Raw genomic sequence first — 19,079 nt, forward strand, 5'->3', positions numbered from 1 at the left:
GGAAGGATTTTGTTGTTGTTGTTGTTTTTCTACTTTGGCTCACAGTTTTGGGGGTGATGCATGTTGGCAAGTACCTCCACAGTGGGAAAAGCACAGCTGGGACTTCTCATATCCTCATATCTTGGTGTAACAGGAAGCAGAGAACAGACAGGAAGTGGGATGAGACCATAAAACTCTAAGGCCAGCTTCCAGGGACCTATTTCCTCCGGTGAAGCTCCTAAAGGTTTCCATCTAAAACAGGTGGAGCTTCACCAGAAGAAGTAGGTCACTGGGAGATCCCAGGCCAGACAGCCTCTCCATGCCAAGTGGGAAAAAGAGAGCCTTGGAATCATGGTGACCAGGGCCTGTATTTCCTAGGTCATGGGTCAATGGACAGTCCACACACCACATCTGCCCGTCCTGCCTGAGTGACCTGCCCCTTACATTCATGGGGAATGACCTTGAGACTGCAACACAAGACGGCACTGCTGGTCCTGGTCCCAGGTGTGCATGTGTACAGCCCTCCATCGTACGAGCATCCATTTGTCAGCTCCTGAGTCCAACCGCAAAAGGCAGTACACCCCCAAGCCCCCACCTCAATGCACTTATCACTCACAGCACTTCAAAGGCCCTTCACCAAGACTGTCTCATCTGTCTATTCTCACTTCTAGACAAAACATGACAGAGCCATCACCTACAGAGTAGTGACATAAATAACCACTCACACGAGTGTGGTTTGAAACCTCATTCAAAGCAACATTCTGTTCCACAATTGTGGGGGGTACAGGTGTGGGTGTAAGTGGGTGTGCAGGTGCACACACACATGTGCAGAGGCCAAAGGTCAGCCTCAGGTGTTGTCCCTCAGGAGCCATCCACTCTGGGATATTTAAGGTTTATTTATTTTGGTATGTGTTATTGCTTCTCGGCCTTTTGGCTAAGATCAAGTGTAGTATTTTAGGTATGTGTATAAGTATTTTGTCTGTATGCATGTATGTACACTAAGTATATGCCTGGAGCTCTCAGAGGCCAGAAAAGGGCATTGGATCCCCTGGAACTGGAGTTACAGATGGTTGTGAGCTACTATGTGGGTGCTGGGAATGGGACCCAGATCCTCTCTAAGAAGAGTGAGTACTCTTAACTGCTGAGTCAACTCTCCTGCTTTTCCACCTTGTTTTTTGAAACAGTGTCTCTCACTGGACCTGGGGCTTGCTGATTAAGCTAAGCTATCAGGCCAGCAAGCCTCAGGAATCCTCCTCTCTCCACCTCACCAACACAAAGATTACAAGTACAAGCCATTACATCAGGCTTTTTTCATACCACTCATGTTCTCCCGGTTGCAGGGCAAGCATTTCATCAATTGTGCTTTCTCCCTGATCCTCTACAACTTATTGCTACTAAGTTTTAAAAAGATTTGTTTTTAATTATGTGTATATATGAATGGTTGTGTGCACATGCGAACAGGTGCCTGCAGAGGCCAGAGGCAGTGAGCTATGGAAAATACCTGACGTGGGTGCCGGGAATCAAAGTCAGGCCCTCTGGATGAGCATCACTACCTCTTAACCACTGGGAAATCTCTTCAACCTCCTCAAATCACTCATGCTCACTCTGCTAATCTCCAACTCTCCATGAAGTGAGGAGGAGGCCAGAAGATAAAGCAAGCAAGCTCATCTATACAGCACGTGACATGGAAGGCAAAAGGGCCTTGTGACTGAACACTGGAACCCTGGATTCAGACATCATGGGATAAGAAATCAACTTTGAGTGAGAAAAGAAAATGAGACCTGAACTGTGCTACAGTCTTGGCAGCTTAAAAACATGAGACTAGGTGGCAACAGCCAGTCACAAATGACCACATGCAGTACAAGACCAACACTCCACACACATGCATATGCTTCTGTGTGTGCATGCACATGCAGCACTCACTCTTACACACAGAGAGAGAAGAGAGAGAGAGAGGAGAGAGAGAGAGGAGAGAGAGAGAGAGAGAGAGAGAGAGAGAGAGAGAGAGAGAGAGAGAGAGAGAGAGAGAGCAAGCAATCTTGGATAAATTATTCAACTTCTCCAAAACTGTTTCCTTGTATATAAAATGAAAAGGCCAGAAGAGAAAAATCTAAGAAAAAATACATATATCAGTGGCTGTCTAGAGCTTGGGGACCAGGTGGGGCAATGCAGGAAGAGGCTGGTGACTGCTGAAGAGTTCAGAGGGCTCTTTTTGATGGAGGAAAATGTCCTAAAATTGACCATGGCTACGGCTGCACATATTTAAGCCTAAGTTTTTTTAAAAGTGATTGGTCAGTAAATGGACTCAGTGGAGAACTAGGTACTGAGTTCAACCCCCAGGACACACACAGTAGGAGGAGATAACAGATTCTCATGCACTGTGATCAGACGTCCACATTGGCTTATGTCCCACTTCCCAGAACACATAAATAAACACAAAACAAATAAATGCTTTAAAAAAGAAAAACGATGTTGGCTTGTATACTTTAAATGCATGATTGTAAGTTTATGAATAATAATAATGTTGATTCAAAAGGCAAATTTGGCAGGCTGGGGAAGTAGCTTTGTTTTTAAAAAAAAAAAAAAAGTGGGTTTCATATAAGCATGAGATCCTGAGTTCAATCCCAAGAACATACTTAAAACAAATAAAGCTGAGTTTATTATTTAAAATAACATTTTAAATTCTAAAAAAAAAAAAATACTATTTAAAATAAAGCTTGTGGCATTTGCAAGCTCAGCACTGGTAGGCTGCAGAGCCCGCCAGTCCAGAAGTGCAATTGAGAGATCCTGCTTCAAAAAGCGAGAGAGACAGCATCCTGGGAAACAACAGCCCCCACAAATGTATATGCTTCCACACTCCCTCACACACATACACACACAAATGTACACACACACACACACACACACACACAGAGCAAGCTAGGATAAATTACTCAATTTATTCTAAAGCTGTTTCCTCGTCTATAAAATGAAAATGATTAACAATATAAGGTTTTAAATTATTGTGAAAATCTAGAGGGATAACTCATAAAAATTACCAGATATTTTTGACTATTATCAGTATCAGTTATAAAAGATTAGCCAAATGTTCACAATAGCCAAAACACAAAATCTACCCCATTTCCTATCAGTGGGTGAATACAGAAACAAAATGTAGTATTGGCAATACCAACTTGACACAACCTCGAGTCATTCAAGGGGAAAGACTCAGCTGAGGGATTGCCTCGATCAGACTGGCCTGTGGGCATGTCCAGAGTTGTGCTGATCATTAACTCACACAGGAGGGCCCAGCCTACTGTGGGCAGCACCATTCCCTGGGCAGGTGGTCCTGGGCTATTTAAGAAACCTAAGTAACCATAAACCCAAGAACAACCTAACAAGTAGTGTTCATTCCTCTGTGGCAGTGGTCCTCAACCTGTGGGTCACAATCTCTTTGGGTGTTGCATATCATATTTTTACCTTACAATTCATAACAGTAGCAAAATGACAGTTATGAAGTAGCAATGAAATAACTTTATGGCTGGGGTCATCATGACATGAGGTCACAGCATTAGGAAGGTTGAGGACCATTTTTCCACGGTTTGTGCTTTAGTTTCTGCTTGAGTTCCTGCCCTGACTTTCCTCAATGGTGGACTGTTACTCAGAAGAGTAGCCAAATAAACCCTTTCCTCCCCAGACGGTCAGAGCATTTTCCTCACAGCAACAGAATGAAATTTGAACATGCATACACTGGAAGATTGCTCAGCCTTCAAAGAAAGGAAACACTTACACTTGCTGTGACATGAATGAACCTTGGGGACAGTATACTGAGGGAAGAAAGCCAGTTTCCAAACCTGGCTTTCCTACCTGATTCTACTGACATGAAGTGTCTGGAGTAGTGAACTTCTTAGACAGAGACTAAAACAATAGATTCCAGGGGCTGAAGGAGGAGAATGGGGCATGTGCTTAATACACAGTCTTAACTTTGCATAAAAAGAGCTATGTGGATGGGCCATGGTGAGAACTGCACACCACTGTGAATGCTCTTCATACCTCTAGTTATGCTCTTAAAATGCTTAAGATGACAAATTGCATGTGAACTTTATCACAGTTAAAATAGAGAGACTGGAAGGATCCAGGAGCTGAAGAAAGAAACCAAGTGGAAAGGGGAGGGAAACCTGGAAAATAATTCATAGGAAAAAAGAACAAGAGCCAAAATCCTTGCAGGACAGGTCCATGGATTAGCTTGGCCCCAGCAGGCTCATGGCAGCACCCAGCACATCACTGCCTTCTGGAGTGTGCTGGCCTCACCCACACCCTGCCAGCCACAGCGCCACCCACACCAGCCCTGAAACAAACAGTACTAGCTCAGAACTCAGGGGGTGGGAGCAGAGTGAGTCACTGAGTCACACAGCTCTGTGTGTGACAGAGAACAGGCCCTGCCTCATCCCTGCCCCACACCTGCGACCTCTGTCTACACAGTTACCAAAAATGCAGGTTTGGGCTCACCAGCAAGGCAGCACAGACAGCCAAGGACCTCATGGAGACAAGGTGACCCTCAGGATCCAAAGACACGATTCCCTTTGTTTGTCAGTTGTCCTGTGAGTGGCTTTGTAGAGTGGTGAGTGTAGGAGGTAGGGAAGACATGTGAGGAGGGGGCCCAGGAAGTGCTCAGAAAAACTAGAAAAAAAAATACAAGCTAGGGCCAAGGATGTTACTCGGTTGGTAGAGTGCTCACCCAGCATCTGAGAAACCCCAGATTCCATTCCCAGTACCCCCTAAACCAGACATGAGGGTGCACACCCATAATCCCAGCCGTGGGGAAGTGGAAGCAGGAGGATCAGATGTTCATGGTTTACCCTTGGCTACATAATGAGTTCAAAGTTCAAGGTCAGTCTGGGATATATGAAACACTGGAGAGAGAGAGAGAGAGAGAGAGAGAGAGAGAGAGAGAGAGAGAGAGAGAGAGAGAGAGAGAAAAGAAGAAGAAGAAGAAGAAGAAGAAGAAGAAGAAGAAGAAGAAGAAGAAGAAGAAGAAGAAGAAGAAGAAGAAGAAGAAGAAGAGAAAGTGAGGATGAAAGAAGGGAGGGAGGAAGGAAAGGAGGGAGGGAGAAAAGAAAGGAGGGAGGGAAGGAGGAAAAAAGGAAGGCAGGAAGGAAGGAAGGAAGGAAGGAAGGAAGGAAGGAAGGAAGGAAGGAAGGAAGGAAGGAAGGAAGGAAGGAAGAAAAGGCAAGACAGACTAAACTAGGCAGCACCTGAGTTCATAAGGCTAAGTTGCTCAGCAAAGTATTCCCGGCTGACATCCTAATTATTTATGATCCACAGATGGACCCTACCCAGAAGATGTAGCAAAGCCAGGGGGTTGCACAACCCCATCTCATGGCCCATGACCCCACAGAGGTCCTTCCCCATTCCGTATCTTTCCCTTCTGCAGGGGTAGAGAGTAAGGAGCAGACACAGCAACAGCCAACCAGACAGAGAGAGGCAATGGAGAAGCATTTGAAAGTGTCATACATAAGGACAAGGTCCACTTCCCCACATGGTCCTACAGTGCATGAAGTTCCATCATAATAACTGCAGGGCATCAATTTTAATACTGTCTTAGAACTTCTAAGCAATGCAATAGATTAAAAAAATAGGAACAACAACAAATGTCTATGAAAGAATCAAAAAGGTAAGATTTACCTATACAATCATATGTCTTCATAGCCCAGGAGAATAAAGTGAAAGGATAGAAATTAAAAAAGCAACTTCAGAAATATGTCTGGTTACTAAATAAAGATCTAATCAACACCCAGCAACAACTGGTTAGAAATATAGTAGGAAAAACTATCCTATTTAGAGAAGCAGCAAAAATATAAAATGCCTGGAAATAAAATTTAACAACAACAACAAAAAAAAAAAAGGTGCAGGATCCAATGAAGAAATCTGATCAAAACCAGCGACACAAGTTTTTAAAAAGCATTTATGCTAAATGGAGACACTACTATATTTGTGGGTAGGAAGTTCATTACTGTAAACACGTTAATTTTCTCAAATTCAACTTCAAACTTCAAGCAATTTTAATCAAAATCCCATCTGGAATTTTTTAAACTTGACAAATATATTTTAAGTAAATAAGAAGCAGAAATAGCCCAGAAAAATTTTAAACAACAAAAAAAAACTTCAATTTAGTACTTATAGTAATATTTATTTCAACAGAGAGCTGCCATAAAGTAGCTTTACCATAAGCACAGGTAGAAAGTGGAGTCGCATACAAAGCATAAGGACATCCCTAGGGATACATCGTTATTCTATGCAGTAGGCATATGTATATATAATAGATTTTTACATATGGTAAGATAGCATTTTTAGATTCTATATTCAATAAAGCATGTGGACAATTAGTTAAATAAAAGAAATTATGGGACTCTGATCTGGGATCATCTACAAATATGAGCCCAGTTTAACCCAAGAATTAAAAGTAAAGATAAATAAATGCACATACCAAATAAACTACACAACAGAAAATTATGTTTTTAGACTTACAGAAAAGTTCAAAAGTTTTTATGAAATCCAATTTCAAATCTCTAGATATCAAAAGTATCATAAACTAGATTTAGAAGAAAATGAGAAAAATCCTTGCAACCTAAATAATATATAAAGTAATTTTAAATATTTAAATGAATTTATACTTGAATTAGAAACAGAAAGACACTAAGAGAAACCTTTGGGAGTATTAAGCATAGGAAGAAAAAAACAAAACATGAAATGACCAATAAACAAACAAAAGCCATTTCAGTTCACCAGTATTAAAAGTATGGAAAACTAAAACAATGAATCAGCACTACTCCCCAAATCTGAAAGAATTAAGATAAGTGGGTGGCAGTGACAGGTGCTTGGCCTTCTATCTATGCTAAGAAGATAGCAACTCCTGGCTCATTTACAACATTTATGAAGGACACTTTGGCAAAGCCCAGGACAAAACCTTTGAAGGGGTGGCATCTTTTGGTTGGTAATTGCACTTCCAGAAGACAGCCTATACATAAATGCTCCAAACCACCACATTATGCATACTCACAACTGGCCCAGTTCTGTGCCTCAAATGGATTATCACTCGGCTCTTTAAAACAGATTCTGATATCTTGATTTTTTGCAGATAAGGAAAGTGAGGTGTGGAGAGGTCAAGAAAATCATCCAAAGTCACATATTTATTTATGGGATAGAGACAGTATCTAAACACAAGAAGTATGTCTGTCAAGTTAGACTATTAAATTTTAAGATGCCACTAAGGAAGTACCAATCCCAATAGCAAAAGCTTTGGCCTAGCACATGATAAAGTAAATAGAGGACAAGTAGATGATTGGATGGATGAGTGTGCAGATGGACAGATATATGGATGCATGAATGGATGGACAGATAATCTGGATAGATGGATATATGGGTAGATAGATAGGTGAGTAAGCAGGTGGACAGATGGATGATTATTAGATGGATGGATGCCTGGATGATGGGAGAATTAGTAGGTGGATGGATGAACAAATGGATGAGTGAAAGGATGAATGGACATATGGATGGATGGATGGATGGATGGATGGATGGATGGATGGATGGATGGATGGATGGATGATGGGTGGGTGAGTGGGTGGGTGGGTGGGTGGGTAAGTGGATGGGTGGGTTGGTGGATGGATGGGTGAGTGGGCAAATGATTGAACACGTAGATGAATAGATGGATGGATGAGTAACTGGATTGAAATATAGACGGGTGAGTGAATGGATGGGTGGATGAATGACCCAAATTATAAGCATTCATTTGAATTATGCCTCTATTTTGGTTTCCATACACATATTCTAGATATTAACTTTATAGTGGGCCACGTTCTAGGCATTATTTTAAGTCCTCACAGAAATAGGAAGGAAACAAGCTGCAAAGCCCAATTCACCTCCCCAAAGTAGGACCGTAAGTGGGAAGCAGAGGCACTGTGAGTTCATTCCTTGAACCAGGAATGAACTGGTCCTTCTCAGGTCCTTAAGACCTCTTTGCTTCATAAAATAGAACCCAGAAGAAGTCACAAAGTATGTCCTGCATTAAAAAACCACATACCAAAAGGCCGCCAACTATAGAAATGAGGCACTCACTGAAATAGAAGGTTGTACCCCTCTATGGACTGGAGGGTTCATGCATGGAGCATTCAGAATGAGTCAGGAAATGTGTTCCCTAAACTTCCCTTAGCCCAGGTCTCATACATTCCCCAAACCCCAAAATTGTCTGACATTGTGAGCTCTATGTTATCTGACATCATATTAAACCAAGTAAAACCATTTTCTATAATACATTAGTTTGAAATAGTTATTTTTGAGACAGAATCTCATCGTGTATCCCAGGATGGTCTTAAAACTATAATCCTCCCAAGTACTAGGATTACAGGAATACACCACCATGCTGTTTTTAACTTTGAAAGTCTGATTAAGAGTGAAGGCCACATCCTGGTGACCAGAAGACACAGTGCTTCTGAGCACAGGCTCCGTGCCTGGTCAGAGGTTAAGTGATTGCAGTTAGCAGTTGCCGTGGCAATGAGATACTATCCTCTCTGCCTCTGCTGAAACTCCAAAGGGAAAACTGAGCAGTCCAGTTGAGTGCCCCGACATCCCCTGACTCATTCACTCATTTTACACTTTCAAACCCTGGGAGTTAGGCATCATCTGACCCATTTGTAAAGTGTGATGGCTAATCTTAGTTGTCAACTTGCCTGGGTCTGGAGTCAACTAAGAGATAAACTGTCAGGCACACCTTTGAGGCATTCTCTTGATCAGGTTATTTGAAGTTTGAAAACCCACCCTAAACTTGAGCAGCACCTGCTGGGCAGACGACAGGAACAGGGATGGGATGGAACCTGTGTTTCTTCCTCTCTTTCTGGCCTTTACTTTTCCACCTCAACTGGGATCTACAAAGTTGTTGGTTACTCTTTTTCCCGATCATATTCTGAGTCCTTGACCATACTCACTAACATGAACTCTTCCTTCAAAAATCCTACTTCCAAATTCTGACCTCAGAAGGCACACACCATTATCAGGTATATTACATCTGTGGGTCAACACAGCAAAGGACTGGCTAGCTGGCTCTACAAGTTCTGGCAGACTGTCTTCCCCATTACCGGGTTGACAAGATACCAAGGGAATAATAGCTTTATCTTTGTGACAGCAGCATGCTTCTTCCTGCTTGGGAGAGGAACTGGGCTGCCCCACCCTGCTCAGCCCTCTTGCTGTGAACCACAATCCCAGTAGCCTGAATTAATGACACTGGCCACCACACCACCCAATCAGAAGCCCTTCGCAAAGAGGCACCCAATTGTCTCTCTTGTACCACAAACGTACAAAACCCTTGACTTCGGGGAAGAAACTGATGCAAGATTTAAAACCCCTGTATCAAAATGCAAATTCCCAGCTAACAAGCATCCTCACAGTGTGGCACTGTGTGGCTGCCCCCAGGAGGCACCCACCGATAGATCACACCCTGTCTGTTAAGCAGAGTAACCCACATGAAATGCCCACGGCACCCTTTTGGGGATTCCCATGGGTAGCATGTGGGGATCTGGGAGGTTTTAGGCAACACTCTCTCCATGGTCCCTCTGCAATACCAGACAGGGCTTCTATGTTGAGAAAGAACCTGGAAACCCCATGCCCACTTCCTTTGGCAACCAGTGACCCCATGACTAGAAGTCAAATGAAACCCAACAAAAAATGGGGAGACAGAAACCCAGTCTGCCTGCTAGCCAGCTGTGTGGCTTAGGGAAAGCTACCTCACCTTTCTACGCTTGAGTTCCTAATTTATAAAGGAAGGATGTGAACAGAAGCCCCTTCATAGATTTGACATAAGAGTTAGATGAGATAAGAGCTATAAAATGCCCCAAATGGTGTCTGGATAGAGTTACTCAGCAAATGTCAGCTGCCACTGTTACTACAACCACCTCTATCTAAAATTCAGGAAAACGGAGATAGGACCACAAACAACCTAAAAGCTTGGCCTCAGATTTAGCTTTCCAGAACAAAACACATGGCTGAAGCAGCCATCGCCCTGTGAGCAGAAACTGAATCAATCTTACCCTTGATCAGAATTTCACACCAGAGTAGTAACTTCACACTGTCCCTCTGACCCAGAAGCAAGGGATGGGCAGGGAGTCTCAATAGGACCCCACTTGCCTGTGCAAAACAAGTTCCATGCAACTACCACCTGCTGATGCACACCTAGTAGTGTTCAAGGATGGGCAAGCCTGCTGTAAGCAGTTGAAGAATGCAGAACGCATAAGCCTCACAAGACTAGATCTGTTTCCAAGACTTTCCATCTTCCCTTAGCTCCCTGGTGAAACATCTTCCCGACAGCTGCAAGCCCACAGTGCCCAATGCACGATGTAACAAAAACAGTACTGATTTTCATTGTCACCTGCAAACGATGAAGCCTAGAATCCAATTTGTATCAGTCAGGTTCTCTAGAAGAACAGAACTTATTGAATGAATAGATGGAAGGATGGATAGATAGATAGATAGATAGATAGATAGATAGATAGATAGATAGATGGATGATAGATGGATGGATGGATGGAGGGATGGACGGACGGACGGACAGACAGACAGACAGATAGATAGACAGATGACTTATTAGAATGATTTACAGACTGTAGTTCAGCTAGTCTGACCATGGCTGTCTACCAACAGGTCAAAGAATCCAGTAGTCATTCAGTCCAGAAGGCTAGATATCTCAGCTAGTCTTCAGTATACATTGGAATCCCAAAGAAGTAGGCTCTAGTGCCTGAAGGAATGGCTTGAAAGCAAAAGCAAGAGCAAGCAGGCAAAAACAGCAAGCTTCCTTCTCCCATGTCCTTTATATAGGCTGCCAGTGGAAGGTGTGGTCCAGATTAAAGGTGCATATTCCCACCTCAAAGATCTGGATTAGAAGTAGGTCTTCCCACTTCAAATTATTTAATTAAGAAAAAACAACCCTCACAGGTGTGCCAGTCATTTGGGTTTCAGTGAATTCTAGATGTAGTTGACAGCCAAGAAGAGTCATCACACCATTGTACCATCTGAGTGGAAGCATGAGCCAGGAGCACAATAAACAGACACAGAATTATTCAATCCTATTGCCCTGGGGAGAAATCACGTTTGAATAATCCCAAGCACTTGGGCTTGACAGAGATTGGCCTTGTGGGATGAACACAGCTTCTGTCACCATGGTCTCTCGATGTGGCACCAGGGCCACGAGTGGCTCTTGGTCTCCTTCACAGCTAGACTAGAAGCATGGAGTCTACGCAGTTTTCACCCCATACTCTCAGGAGCTCTAGAATGCTCCAACTGTTCTAAGCACCAAAGATGATCAACATGAACCCCAAGAATGTAAGGCAGGAAGCTAACCAAGACAGAACAACATATGGCCAGGCAGTCCAGGCAGGAGACACCTCCAGACACACAAGGGAAGAAGTACACCACATGGGGCAGTGTCAACAAGTATCCTGGCAGGACATTATGCCTCCAATACAATCTGCAACTGTGGGCAACTTCCTGTCCCATGCATGCTATCAATTTTCATATAGCATTGTCTTAGGGTTTCTATTGCTATGAAGAGACACTGTGACCATGGCAACTCTTATAAAGGAAAACATTTAATTGGGGCTGGCTTACAAGTTGAGAGGTTTAATCCATTATCATCAGGATGGGACACAGCAACACACAGGCAGACATGGTGCTAGAGAAACAGCCAAGAGTTATACATCTGGATCCACAGGCAGAAGGAAGAGAGAGAACCACCAGGCCAGGCTTAGGCAAAAAACCTCAAAGCCCATCCCCAGTAACACACTTCCTCTAATAAGACGGCACCTACTCCCACAAGGTCACACCTCCTAATGCCACTCCATAGCATTCAAATATGAGCATATGGGAGCCATTCTTATTTAAACCATCCTAAGCACAGAAGAATTTCTCTGTGCCCAAAAGCAAAGTAGTCAAAAAAAGGTCAAGAAAATTAGGGGGAGTTCCACAATCATCCTTATCTGCATCCTATCCCTGACCCCCCAGACCCCTTGTTAAAGAGACATTCGCTGTTAGAGGGATGTGGGTTCAGATCTAGGCTTCACAGCTCAGTTTTGCAGCCTCGGATATAGAATTAACTCTCTCTGTATCTCAGAGAAGAGAATAACAACACCTGGACTTCATGAAGTCTGGGAAAGGATTTTAAAACATGCCTCATGAAAAGACTAGGCACTCGGCTGGAGCCTACTAAGCACTCACTGGGTGCTTGCAGCCATTGTTACTGGCAGCATCAGAAGTTGCATTGGCTGTGGTGTTTGGTCATTTGTCTTCTAGAATATTCCTTCCAGCATCAGGATTGATTCCTGTTCTCCTCCCAATATCTGAAGTCAGAGAAGTGCACACTACAGCAAGGAGTTAGAACACTAAGTACCATTGCCACAGACTCTTCCAGAATGTATAATCAGGAGGCTTCATCTCTCAGACATGAAGCCTTACACACTCCTACTAGGTCATGTCCCCTCCTGAACACACACCTGGGTATCCAGCCTCCCTGGCTCCCTGCTACTGGAACCTTCCTACTCTGGCCCATCTGGAAGCCCTAATTTACACCTGGAGGCTTTGATCAGCCAGGGGAACCACAAGCCTTTCCTGGGTCTTTAGGCAATATGCCCAAACCCAAACACTGTGTTTACTCACCTCTACTGCAGCAGGAGCCCTTTGAAAGGAGGTCCCAGGGAGCCACAGGACCCCTGCCCTCAGCACAGCATGTAGAAGGTAGCACACAGAGAAGTCAAGTTCAACCACCAGGAGCCCCTTCATGCTAGCTGGATATTCCAGCATGCTGATCAGGTATAAAGGAAAGTCAGTAGGACATAGTACCAGAGGTTCTACCATTTAACACTCAGGTAGATACACCGAGCTGGGTGCATGTAACTTCCAAAGCCTTGGTTTATGCAAATCACACATAGCGTTATAAAGTACAAAGAGAGGGGTCTGTGAAGAACATAACATTAGGAAAATCACTCAGTACATATTATCAGCACTCCTACCTGTCCCAATCTTCATCTCCAATTTTTTTTTTCCTTTGCAATGTTGGGCCTTGAACATAAAGCTCAGGAACTTGAACAGGCTAGCACTCTACCATTGAGCTAGAATGCCAACTCCATATCAGCTTTTGGTCTTTGACCTTGAAGTGACCCTGGAGCCTAGCCCCCTAACTTTCAACTCTGTGATAAAAGTATCTAACTAAGAGATTGACGGAGGGCTCCAAGTTAGCTCACCTTGTTATAAACACATCCATCAAAGAGGGGGATGCCATGCAAGGGGCTAATTGTATATTCTCTCTGTGTGCAGTACAATATTGCTGTAAAGAACACTTAAAATAGACGAATACAGTCCAAGTCCGGCACTGACACTTAAGATGTAAAGTAGATGTAAATCCTTATGTAGAGCAAGGCTCTCACTGTGCCTAAGTGACATACAGACAACACAACCGTGGAAATCGTTCAGAGTAGGAACTAACGATGGGTGGTTCTGTGTTTGTTATCACTTCTACTTTCATTCTCAATCTTTTCTCTAGAAATCCTACCTTATGAATAAAAAATAAGCAAACTCTACTGAATGCCAAGTGGTATTTTAGCTAGGACAGGTGATGATTTTTAAAACTGTTAACACATATATAAATAATTAGAAATGAGGGAAAGGGCTGGCAATTTGTCTGTACCAGTCAACTTTGTACAATAATGAACACAAAACACAGCCTTTAAAATGGCACTGGAATATTTATATAACTGTGCGCAGCCCTCCTCCATGAAAAAAGAGTAAATACCCAACCCCAGAAACCACCCAGCTACTTTCCGTGTGTAAAGCAATTAAAGAAAGTAACTAATTTATCGACTCCACTCCTCATTTCTGTAACCCAAGCAACTTCAATAAAGAAAGATTACTTTTGACTCATGGTGGAAGGGACTACAGTCTATCCTGGCTGGCAAGGAATGGCAGCGAGTGGCTTACTCACATCTGGATGGATTAGGAAGAACAGGTGGGGGTTGGGGGGGGCATTGGTGTTTATTGTGTTTTCTTCTTTTGCCCTTTTTATGAAGTCTGGGCCACCAGCCCATGGGGTGGTGATGCTCATGTTCAGGCTGAGTTTTCCTTCATCAGGAAACACCCTCACAGGCACACTGAGAGATATGCTTCCCAGGTAATTCTGAATCCAGTCTAACAGGATGAAAAGTGTGTAACAGCAGATCATAGCACCCTTGGTTAAAAAAAAAATCACAGGTGGCCAGAATGAAAGGGGTACAAGGAACATGATTTTTAAAAAACATAACCTAATATGGAGCCCCAGAAGAGGAAGAAAGAAAGAACAATGAAGAAGCATTATATGAAGTGATAATTAGCAAGGACTTCTAAAATATAGACTATGAAGTCACAAAGATCTCCAGCAGATTAAATAAAAGTGAATTCTCAAAAGTAGCCAGATTAGGGGGAGAGAGGAAGTTGCATTGTCTTCCAAGGGAGAGTGGAGTAGCAATGAGGTAACAGCTCAGATCCCAGGAAATACAGCAGAATTCCTTAAAGAAAATAAAAGGCACTAAGGAGTCCTTATGGAAATATTCTGAAATGGACTACAATAAAGATAGTTTGAGGTGCACAGTACAAGGACAGGCAATGACCAGGGGTGTACTGGTCAGTGTTTAACTGAAGAGAACAACCCTTGATGTTTAAATGGATCTGATGATCTCTGTGTATAAATACCCTCATCCTGGCTGCTTTTAAGTGACTGACATAACATCACCAGGTGAAGAGTTCAGAGAGAGGCTGGCCATGGCATACATGTGCCACCAGCAGAACTAGAGAGAATGCTTTGGGAAGAAGGACGATTCTCTCATACTGGAAGTCAACTGTGCAGGACAGAATGGAGGCCACAAAGAATATGGATGTGACTGAATGCAAATTCATACTTAGTCACAGCACAATGAAAAGCACATGAGGCCTTCAAAATCAATGAAGAAGGGGCTCAGTGGTTAAGCACACTGGTTGCTTGGGTAGAGGATCCAGGTTTGATTCCCAGCACCTACATGGTGGCTCACAACCATCCATAACTCGGTTTTAGAGGTTCCAACACCCTCTTCTAGACTCTGTGGGCATGAGGCATACATGTGGTACATGTACACAAATGCAAGCAAAACACACACACACACACACACACACACACACACACACACACACACATATATATATATATACATATATATATATATATATATATATATATATATATATATATATATATTCCTATAAAAAATCAATGTAGAATCAGGTACATGATGACATAAACAGAAACGGAAGAAATGGAGAGGGGGCCTTGGTTAGTTACTATCTGTACTTCTGGGTTGAAATATACTCTATACCCAAGATCTAGAACACTTGCTGCTATAGGCTGAGGGCCCCAGCCCCTAAAGCCTATACAACTAGAAGGCACCACCTGCTGCTGTCGCTGACACTCCCACTGATCCAGGAAGTTTCGGTGTCTAATCACCGCCAAGTGCCAGAGTCACTGGTAGTTCAAAGACACAGGTCTCTGCCTTCTAAAGCACTGAACCTTTGACTCTGGGTCTGTCAGCAAAGGCCGCTGGACACTCCAGAGCCCAGGACTGTCAGCACTGGAAGAGCTGTTCCTCACCAACCCATGATGTTTATCTTGATAGAACACAAGGACCCCAGACTGCTGACTGACCAGCACCAGGTGCTGTTTCCACAGATCTGATGGCGAAGATAGATGACAATCCCTCCCCAGAGAGTCTATTCCACTGGGAGAGCACAGATATGTATCAAGTTAACATACAGCACATAAAAGAACTGAGGTGAACACCTATCGAGTAGACAGCAAAAGGAGAGAGGTTGGTGCTGGAAATGAAAGGGCGCCCAGGGAAAGCACTGTGGGAAGAAAGGAAACAAGGATTATAAATACCAGAAAGGCCAATAAAAATAGTCTTGGTAGCTACAGTCACCCTCCTGTACTATAAAGCACCTGAGCTGAGTCCTCTTGACTAACTGTAAAGAAGAAAGAGCAGCCTTTAAAGTTAGGGTGGATTAGAGGCCAGCAAGATAGCTCAGCAGATAAGGAAGGCCCTTGCCACCAAGACTGGGAACCTGAGTTCACTCTTGGGGACCCACATGGAGGAAGAAGACTACTTCTCAAAAGCTGTCTTCTGACCTCCATAGGCATGTGGTGGTGCACATGTATACACACACACACACACACACACACACACACACACACACACACACACACACACACACCAAGCAACCAAAAAGAGGAACAAGGCAAAAATATCCAGGTCCATCCTGAGAGAGTTCCTGGCCCAGATGAGAGGACTGGGAGGCCAGGGAGTGGGCAGCTGCATCCCTCTATCTAGTACATCATTTTTATAGATTTCTATAAGGTGGCACTTAAGCCTTGTCAGAGGACTGAGGTTAAGAACCCCACCCTGGTACAGAAACTCTCCATGAGGTAGACCAGCTGTCCCTGAATAAGCTCATCTATACCCCAGTCTGCAATCAACACTCCTTCAAACCTGAGCTAGCCCAGATCTGACAACAAGTATTTAACCAGTCTCTGGGTGGCAGAAGACTTGGAAGCTAACAAGTAATGGGAAGAATGACAAAAGGCAAAGGCAGCAGACACTACTCCATAAAAACCATGAAACAGTGATAGAAAGCAGACACTGAATGTCTTCAACAAACCTGACAAGATCCCAAACCACCACAATAAAAAGCCAGTGGGACCATAAGAAAAACACTTCAGTTATGAAGCAATTGCCACCGTGTGGGAAGAGTCTAGGTGTTCCTTGGAGAGTAGAACACAGAGTTACTGTATAGCTCAGCCATTTCTAGGTATATATCAAGGGGAACAGAAAATATCCACCCACACAAAAGTCTGCACACACCTGTTAGTGGCAGCATTATTCACAGAAGCCAAAAGTTGAGAGCAATCCAAATGTCTGTTAGCTGATCAATGATTAGCAAAATGTAGTCTATCCATAAGGTGCAATACCCATCAACAAGAGGATGGGTGTGTACAGCATGGCCTTGCTTTGGAAAAATTGTTAAGAAGCAGCTGGACTGGAGAGATGGCTCAGTGGTTATGAGTGCATATTGCTACAGAAGATCTAGGCTAGTCTCGCAGCATCTACATCCAGCAGCTCACAGCCACTTATAATCTCAGTTCTGTGGGATCTGACATCCCATTCTGGATTCAGCAGGCACCCATACTCACATGCATGTACCACCACACACACACACACACACACACACACACACACACAGACACACACACAGATTAAAAGTAATAAAAATAAATCTTAAAGCAGGAGCTAATCATAGATGATAATATATTGTATGAATAATGCATTCATAAGAAGTGTCCAAAATAGGCAAATTCACAGGGACAGAAAGCAAATTGTGGTTGCTAGGGGCTAGGGAGGGCAATGGAATGTATGATGGATGATGGAATACAGAACAACAGCTAGTGAGTACATAGATTCTGGAGAATGAAGACGAAGTTGAAAATGTTCTATTGATTCACATGGTGATTGCTAATAAGCTTTAAAACAAAAACTGTTCAGAGCTCTATGTGTCCAAGACCATCCTGATCTATATAGTGAGTTCCAGGCTGGCCAGAACTACATAGTAAGACCCTGTCTCAGAAGAGTAAAAGGAAAAATTTTCCACCCATTGCTCAGCTACTTCATGAGAGAGGTGGTCTAGGGAGCTCCCTGATGCAGCCCCAGGAAATGAACATTACATAACACACACACACACACACACACACACACACACACACACACACACACGAGAGAGAGAGAGAGAGAGAGAGAGAGAGAGAGAGAGAGAGAGAGAGAGAGGAGAGAGAGAGAGAGAGAGAGAGAGAGAGAGAGAGAGAGAGGTTTCTCCCTCAGAAACACAGCAAAAGAATCAAGTTCCTAGACAGTAGAACTTACACCCAAGTACACAGCAATACATTGATGAATCTTTTCCTGTTTCCCTAATTATCAAACCACACCACAGAGCAGTCTGCTACATTTTGCACATCACTCTCAAAAAAAAAAAATTCTCTGAGCATACATTACTTTGAAGACACTAACTATATTAAGCCACATGTCCCAGGGAAGGAAAGCTTAATTTTATTTATGACTTTTAACAGGTGTTTAATGCAGTGCTGAGAATACCTGCAGCCATTTATCCCAGGACGGGGTTCTCACTGCATACCAACTCTCCATTCAGCTTCATTAACAGAAAAACAGAACTGGCTAAATGAAGGGCCACCAGGTGGCCATAAAACATGAACGCCTAATGGAAAATAATTTGGTGCGTAATTAGTTTTCCTTTTGTGCCCAAGGCATCCTCAAACACTTTAAAGCAATGGTCATGATAGAGAAGGCGCGGGCAGTGGAAGAACCCACTATTCCTCCACAGCACCACCAGCCTGTGTCTGTGCAGTCCCAGGATGCCAGAGAATCCACCTGCCAGAAATGCCGGCTGGCTCCAGAGAATTCATGCCACCGGTATTCATAGAGTACCTCCCACACGACAGGTCCCAAGCAACTTTAGCCTTTTTCAGAAATATAGGCAAACATCTGCTTTTGGATTGGATCTGAGGCCTGCTCCATGGGAGCTAATTCATGTCTCATACTGTAACCCTGGTCAAAAGTCCGTAACTTCAGAAGTCACAGAACCTGGGGTGGGGGGCATACTACTGTTGTCTTGCTAAATGGACATGTTGTCAATCTGCCTTCTAAATACTTATATTTATACCCACAGATTAGAGCTGCCCTTAACCCTGGCCAGGGAAGCTTCTCTTTGTTATGATCAACCATTAGGACAGAACATCATCACTGGCCAAAAGGCTGAGACGAAGTGCCCATTGAGTGCCCAGCTTTACATGGGGTAATTATGTCAATGCTCCACACTCCAAGTCTCAGGGGACATATAGAAGACAAGGTGGGAAGAATGGAAGATCTAAGGTTGAGAAGAGCGCAGTTGAATGCTCTATTATGGAGATAGCACCATCAGTGCACTCAGGAACTCACCACGAAAGCTATGGTTACCTG

The 19,079-nt window shown here is 43.4% G+C and overlaps 1 protein-coding gene and 1 pseudogene across 1 annotated transcript in view; one reads left to right on the forward strand and one right to left on the reverse strand.

Annotated features, from left to right (window-relative positions):
* Cdyl2 (chromodomain Y like 2) overlaps positions 1–19,079 on the reverse strand; it is a 203,652-nt gene that overhangs the window by 123,077 nt on the left and 61,496 nt on the right. The window lies entirely within an intron of this gene.
* LOC121829937 (U2 spliceosomal RNA) lies at positions 894–981 on the forward strand (annotated as a pseudogene).

The sequence above is a fragment of the Peromyscus maniculatus genome, chromosome 5, assembly GCF_049852395.1.
Source record: "Peromyscus maniculatus bairdii isolate BWxNUB_F1_BW_parent chromosome 5, HU_Pman_BW_mat_3.1, whole genome shotgun sequence".
Classification (NCBI taxonomy): domain Eukaryota; kingdom Metazoa; phylum Chordata; class Mammalia; order Rodentia; family Cricetidae; genus Peromyscus; species Peromyscus maniculatus.